The sequence below is a fragment of the Anguilla anguilla genome, chromosome 19 (genome assembly GCF_013347855.1).
Source record: "Anguilla anguilla isolate fAngAng1 chromosome 19, fAngAng1.pri, whole genome shotgun sequence".
Classification (NCBI taxonomy): domain Eukaryota; kingdom Metazoa; phylum Chordata; class Actinopteri; order Anguilliformes; family Anguillidae; genus Anguilla; species Anguilla anguilla.
Genome location: NC_049219.1, coordinates 69295 through 76379, shown reverse-complemented (window position 1 = coordinate 76379; position 7085 = coordinate 69295). Strand labels below are relative to the sequence as shown.

The window sequence follows — 7085 nt, the reverse complement described above, 5'->3', positions numbered from 1 at the left end:
CGGGAGGCAGGAGAGGAGGCGGAGTCGGACGACATGGAGTCGGGACGATAATGTGGGAGGGATGAAGAGATTAGCATAGGAAATAGAGAGGCTCGGAGGCGGAAAGAGGGGGAGGGGGGGTTTTCGGGAGCGGTCGGGATTGATGGAGGACCTATCTCAGGATGGGTCCCAGGAGTCGCCCCCGTCTTTCCCGCAGATGCCCCCAGATAAAGAACCCTTTCAGGAGGAGGAGGTCTTGCAAGATAACAGCACACACGGGGAAGGTAGTGGAGGCAGGAGGATGAAAGGGAAATAAATGGAGTGTGTTGTGTTTTGCAAAATGTTGCATATATTTGTACGGTGTGTTTTTTTTATTTTTAATCCAATGCAGGAAACACTGACGGTGGCATCTGTGAATGTAAGAAGCATGAAGACAGAAATAAAGGCGCAGATGGTGATATCCCATTTGGCAAAAATAAAAGCCAACATAATTTGTCTACAGGAGTGCGGCTTGCCTTTTAGGAAATCATACAAAATGTAGGAAGAAAAGTGGGGACATGGGCCCTCCTTGTGGAGCGGATCAAATGAAAATAGAGCAGATGGGGTAGCTTTTTTAGTGAACAGTAGTTGGGTGGAGGTAACAGGGTTCACGGAAGTAATTCCAGGGAGAGTGATTGTTGGGTGTTTTTGTGTTGGTGACGTAGCATTCAAAGCCGTGAATGTTTACGCTTCCCCAGACAAGCAGGACAGGTGGGAACAATTGGACAGGGTGGCCCCATACCTGCTGGGGAGAGAACCGTTGTTATTTTTAGGGGATTTTAATTGTGTTTTCGAGAGGGAGGGCCGGAAAGGGATGGGTGAAAATTTTAGATCTGATAAAACCTCTGTATATTTCAAAAATATTTTAAAGGATTTTAAAATGATCGACGTTTTTAAATTCCTTGAACCCAAAAGAGGGTGGGTATACGTGGAGTAGTGCGGATGGGGAAAAAGCTTCTAGAATTGATTTTATGTTTTGTAGAGAGTTAAATGGGAAACATTTTTCCCAACACCAGTTTTTTTTTCAGACCACCTTTTAATAAAATGTGAATTCGATATTAAAGGGGGAGGTGGGAAGGGACCAGGGGTGTGGAAACTAAATTGTAATTTACTTAAGGAAAAGAGAGTGTTTGAAAGTTTTAGAAAGGAGTATTTGAAATGGCAGTCGTATCAAGAATTATATGGATCAAGAACAGAATGGTGGGAGGAGACAAAAGTTAAAATAAAAAGCTTTTTTATAGAAGCGGGGAAAAAGAAGAGAGCAAAAGAACGGAGGGAGTGGGCTGGATCACAAAAGAGACTGAACAGATATGTCGCGTTGATACAGGGAGGGTTTGATTTTCAAGAGGAGATGAAGGAGGTTAAAAAAATCATGAAGGAGAAAGCAAAGGAGGAAAGTCGTTCAATAATCTTTAGATGTAAAGAAAAAGAAATAGATGAGAAAAAAAAATACCTTGAGCATTTTTCAAAAAAATTGGTGGCACGGGGAAAGATGATGAAAGGTTTGAAGAGGGAGGATGGGGAGACAGAGAAAGATATGGAAGGGATGACTAGAGTGGTGGAGAATTTTTATAAAGAACTTTTTAAAGAAAAAGAAATTTTACATGGGAGGGTTCAGGAGGTGTTGGGGAGAGTAGAGAGGTTTGTGGAGGAGGACGGGTTTTTAGATGCACCCATAAACCTTTTAGAATTAAATGAAAGCATGAAGTCGTTTAAAAAAGGGAAAACACCTGGGTTAGACGGGCTTCCTATAGAATTTTATAGTGCTTTCTGGGACTTAGTTGGGCCGGACATTTTAACTGTTTTTAATGAATTTGACGATTTTAAAAAATTACCAGAAAGTTTTAGAGACGGTGTCGTGGTGTTGCTTTTTAAAAAGGGGGAGGCGGAAGACCTAAAAAACTGGCGACCGATAACCCTTTTAAATTGCGATTTTAAATTGTACAGCAAGATTTTAACACTAAGAACGAAGAGGGTTTTAGGGAAAGTGATAGACCCGGATCAAACCTGTGCGGTGCCAGGGAGGAGGATAACGGACAGCGTGGTACTGGTCAGAGACGCCATCTGTTTTGCGAGAGACAGAAATAGTCGGCTAGCAGTTTTAAATTTAGACTTTGAGAAAGCGTACGATCGGGTCTCGCACCAGTACATGTTTCATGTACTGCGAAAAATGGGGTTTCCTGAGGGTTTTTTAGCTCGGGTGGGGCTCCTGTATACGGAGGTAAGGAGCAAGATCCTGGTAAATGGGCGTTTATCTAAAACAGTGGCAGTGAACTGTGGCGTCCGGCAGGGGTGTCCTTTATCCCCGCTACTCTTCGTTTGTTGCGTTGAGCCGCTGGCACAGATCTTGAGAAGGGACACCTGGATTTCGGGGGTAAAAATACCGGGTAGTGGGGGGAGGGAGGCCAGGTGCATCCTCTATATGGATGATGTCACAGGTTTAGCTTCGGACGCGGTATCGGTCGCCAGGGTTTTAGATTTAACAGAGTTTTTTGGGCAGGCCTCGGGGGCAAGACTGAATAAAGATAAAACGGTTTTAAAAGTGTATGGAGAATGGACACAAAGGGAATTGCAAAGTCTCCCTATACAAATTGAGGACAAGGACATGAAGGTGTTAGGGGTGAGATTTGACAAAGAAGGGTTGGGCGGGAAAAATTGGGAGGACGTGTTAATGAAAGTAAAAAAGAAATTGCAGTTCTGGAGGTTTAGGAAGTTGACGTACGAAGGGAAGGTTTTGATTTTAAAATCCGTCATTTTACCCTTGCTTTTATTTTTCGGTGTAGTGTTTGTACCATCTCGTTCTGTGTTGGCCCGTCTGGACTTTTTAGTTTTTCGTTTTTTCTGGGGCGGGGGATGGGAAAGGCTGCAAAGGGTGTGGGTGAAAAAGGAGCGGGGGAAAGGGGGAAAGGGAGTGCCAGATTTTAATAGGATTTTAATGTGCCAGTTTGTGGCCCTTCATGTGTCCTTGTGTGTGAAGTCAGAAAATAAGCATCCATGTTTCGTACGGTTTTTTATTGGGGGCTTTTTGAGAGGGTTGGGGATGTTAAAAACGAGCCAAACTCAACCGGTGGCCTTTGACATGCCGGTGTTTTATCAGCCTTTTAAAAAGTTTTTAGCAGTGAGTGGGTTGGAAGGGGAGGGGGCCGAGACTCTATCCTCATACCATAACTTGCTCTCTTTTGTGCAGGGCAGGGATGATACGTGTCCAGTGAGGGGGCTGGCACTAGGTCAAGCAGAAGAAGTGTGGAAGACGGTGGCCCACCCGGACCTGCTGAATCGTCATAAGGACCTGGCCTGGCTGGCGGCGCACGAAATTCTCCCTGTCCGGCAAGTTATGACCGCCCGGAGGATGATGAGGACTGCGGTGTGCCCCCAGACGGGATGCACACATGAAGAGACGGTACGGCACCTGCTGTGGGACTGCTGCATGGCCCAGGCCCTCTGGAACAAACTCACCCCTCTGGTGAAACTGATGGGTTTTAAAAAAAGACTGAAGTGCCACATGATTTTATATGGTGATGGACACCTTTTAAAAACAGAAAAGTGGAGGCTGGTGTGGCAAGTTTTAAACTGCGGAAAGGACGCTTTGTGGACTTCAAGAAACCTTCTACTGCTCCAGGACAAGGACCTGACACCAGAGGAGGTAAAGAGAGTGGCCTGGGCAGCAGTGAAGAAATACATGCTGCGGGACTACAGGAGGAATGGACTCGAGGTTGCCGTACGTGTGTGGGTGCACGCCGCGTGGGTAATGGTGGTGGGACAGGGAGGGCCAGCAGGATCAGGCCAAGATTCTAAATATGGCGGGGCAGCAGAAAAGGAGTGAAGGCAGTTATTTAAGGACATGTCCTGCCCTCTACAAAAAGGCATGGGAGAGAAATGGAGGTATGTTTGGGTCAAATACCGGAAGGGGTTTTATTGTCTTTTATTGAATTATCGAAGGGAAGGACGTACTCAAAAAAAAAAAGAAAACTGTTTTTATGGCATAGCGTATTTATTTATGTATTTATATTTTTTATTGTTTATTTATGGGAAAAAAAGCCAGTGGAATAGATTTTAAACAGTTATGAGAACTTGGTTTAACGTCAAGTATAAAATGGTTTTACAGTTGTGAAATGTAAATGAATGTTGGAATGTGACTGGAGTGTAATTTGATGTTTGATACAATAAAATTTTTTCAAAAAAAAAAAGGTGGTTCACCCAGGGCGAGGCTCGGCCATTGCACTTCGGTCATGCTGACCCCTGCGAATTCCCCAAATGTGGGAATCTCGACCGCATAATTTCTGTTAGTGGGGGACTGCGTTCGCGCTCTCCCCTGATGTTGCTGTGAAAAAGCAGAATGTACTCGATGGCGCCGTGGCGCCTATAGACCGTGAAGCGGGCGTAAATGTAAGAAAAGTGCGTAAAATCCACAGAAACAACTTTGCTGCAGGTCAGTCGCATTGCAACGGCATATGGCAAGTCCTTTTAAAATGTAATGGGTTGCCCGCATTTTTAAATTGCAAGTGAGTGTAACTCATTTAACCAGGGTGACGCGACTTCGTCAGGGTTTTCAATGCTGCGGCCGGTGCGAGAAACGAGCTGTTGACTTCCCTGTCTAAAACAACACGGCGACTGTTTCGCCCCATCTCTTTCCACTCCGTAGCATTTTCTTACTTTTTTCAGAGGGGGCGGCTACTGCCATTTGTAAAGCCATAAGTGATCGCACAAGGTTTGCAAAACATTACATTTGCATACATTTTCCCAATATTTTATCAGGCAAGCCGTTTTACCCAAAGCGACGTGCAATAAGTGATTGCCGAAGGTCGTTGCAAGAACTACAGAACGTACGTCCGACAAAGTTCAATTCTCATAAAGAATCAGCTACCCCGAGCCATTAACATAGCCAGTTCAATCCGTAAGCAGAAGCCCAATGTACATTGCGAAGCCTGGCATCGCAGTCACGTCAGGCACAGCGGATTTAACTAGGAATAATTCTAATTCAGATATATGAAAATACCATTTTCACTAGCCAAAACGGAATTACAGACGTCATAAATAGCTGATCATTCGGTATGTGCGACGATTCGAATGGCCATACTTGTGATGTCATTATGGATATCTTTAAAGTTATTGTGACAAGTGAAAGCATGTTTTCAGATGTCTTGATTCATCCTTCTTACTCGTCAGTTTCAAATTGCAGTTATCTTGAATTGTCATTCTGACTAGTAACATTGTAATTTCGCCCAATTCGAATGAGTTTGTCGATAACTGAAATGCAATTACGGATTGTGGAGCGAGGCTATTGAATGTTAGGAGGGCTTGCCATGACGGCCAGTATTTAAACGGCTTTGGCTGCGACTTTCTTCGCTTACGGCCACACCACCCTGAAAACGCCCGATCTCGTCTGATCTCGGAAGCTAAGCAGGGTCGGGCCTGGTTAGTACTTGGATGGGAGACCGCCTGGGAATACCAGGTGCAGTAAGCTTTTACTTAGGTACTTACATATATATATATATTTTTTTTTTTGCGTTGTCACACTAGGGGGCGATCTCTCACACGATTTAAGCTGGAATACCGGAACTGTGCAAAGTAAAATAAAACATCAACATGTCTTAGATATCTAGCCACAGTTCAAAGCTAATGGCGTCAGCACGCTTCGGTTTCTGTCAAAAGCGTTTTTTGTTTTTGTTGTTTCAGAATGAGAGAGAAGGGGGGTATTTCAGAAAACAGGCTTACCGAGTCGACTCTGCTCTGTAACTGCGCCGAGTCAATACCAGGAAGAACTGTATCCACTTCAGTCCATGTTCCTGATTCGCGAGGGCTGCCGGGTTTTCCTCGGTACACTTAGCCGGCTAACCCTGCGTCCTGATACGGGGCCCAGGAGTTCGCTTAACTGTGCATTTTTGCGTTCCCCATGCGTTCATTTGCGAATTACGTGTGTGCATACTCGATGAAAAAGAAGGAAGAACTAATGTTAATGGCCTCTCACCAGGGAATGCTGCGTAGGGGAATTCCGTTTACCACTCGCTCTGTCCTGTGTGGATGCTTCTGAGAATGTGTAGGCTACTGCGAGGCACAGAGGGAAATATATATATCCCTCTGTGCCTCGCAGTAGCCTACACATTCTCAGAAGCATCCATACACGACAGAGCGTATACTATTACATAAAAATGCAACTTAAAAAAAAAAAAAAAAAAAATTATATATATATATATATATATATATATATTATATATATTCTTTTTTTTATTTTTTTTTTAAAGTTGCATTTTTATGTAATAGTATAAATATTAAGGAGAGCCAGCATTCTGTCACAGGTAGTGAGATCGGACAGTTCGCTCGCCGTCATTGTGCGCCTTGGAGAGCTGCGCAGCTGGAACGGTGTGCTACCCACGTATGTGAAAGTCACGGCGTGGCGCAGGGACAGATTCCGAGAGGTGCACAACTCATACTTACCTGGCGGGGGAGATACCATGATCACGAAGGTGGTTCACCCAGGGCGAGGCTCGGCCATTGCACTTCGGTCATGCTGACCCCTGCGAATTCCCCAAATGTGGGAATCTCGACCGCATAATTTCTGTTAGTGGGGGACTGCGTTCGCGCTCTCCCCTGATGTTGCTGTGAAAAAGCAGAATGTACTCGATGGCGCCGTGGCGCCTATAGACCGTGAAGCGGGCGTAAATGTAAGAAAAGTGCGTAAAATCCACAGAAACAACTTTGCTGCAGGTCAGTCGCATTGCAACGGCATATGGCAAGTCCTTTTAAAATGTAATGGGTTGCCCGCATTTTTAAATTGCAAGTGAGTGTAACTCATTTAACCAGGGTGACGCGACTTCGTCAGGGTTTTCAATGCTGCGGCCGGTGCGAGAAACGAGCTGTTGACTTCCCTGTCTAAAACAACACGGCGACTGTTTCGCCCCATCTCTTTCCACTCCGTAGCATTTTCTTACTTTTTTCAGAGGGGGCGGCTACTGCCATTTGTAAAGCCATAAGTGATCGCACAAGGTTTGCAAAACATTACATTTGCATACATTTTCCCAATATTTTATCAGGCAAGCCGTTTTACCCAAAGCGACGTGCAATAAGTG

General features: G+C 44.8%; 2 non-coding genes and 1 pseudogene across 2 annotated transcripts; all 3 read left to right on the top strand.

Annotated features, from left to right (window-relative positions):
* The first annotated feature begins 4195 nt into the window (after positions 1–4195).
* Positions 4196–4333, top strand: LOC118219404 (annotated as a pseudogene).
* Positions 4334–5363: 1030 nt separating this feature from the next.
* On the top strand, positions 5364–5482 carry LOC118219401. Its single transcript, XR_004763757.1, has one exon. It is a non-coding gene; the product is annotated as a 5S ribosomal RNA (ribosomal RNA).
* A 963-nt stretch (positions 5483–6445) lies between these two features.
* Positions 6446–6609, top strand: LOC118219403. The gene has a single exon (XR_004763759.1). It is a non-coding gene; the product is annotated as a U1 spliceosomal RNA (small nuclear RNA).
* Positions 6610–7085: the final 476 nt, after the last annotated feature.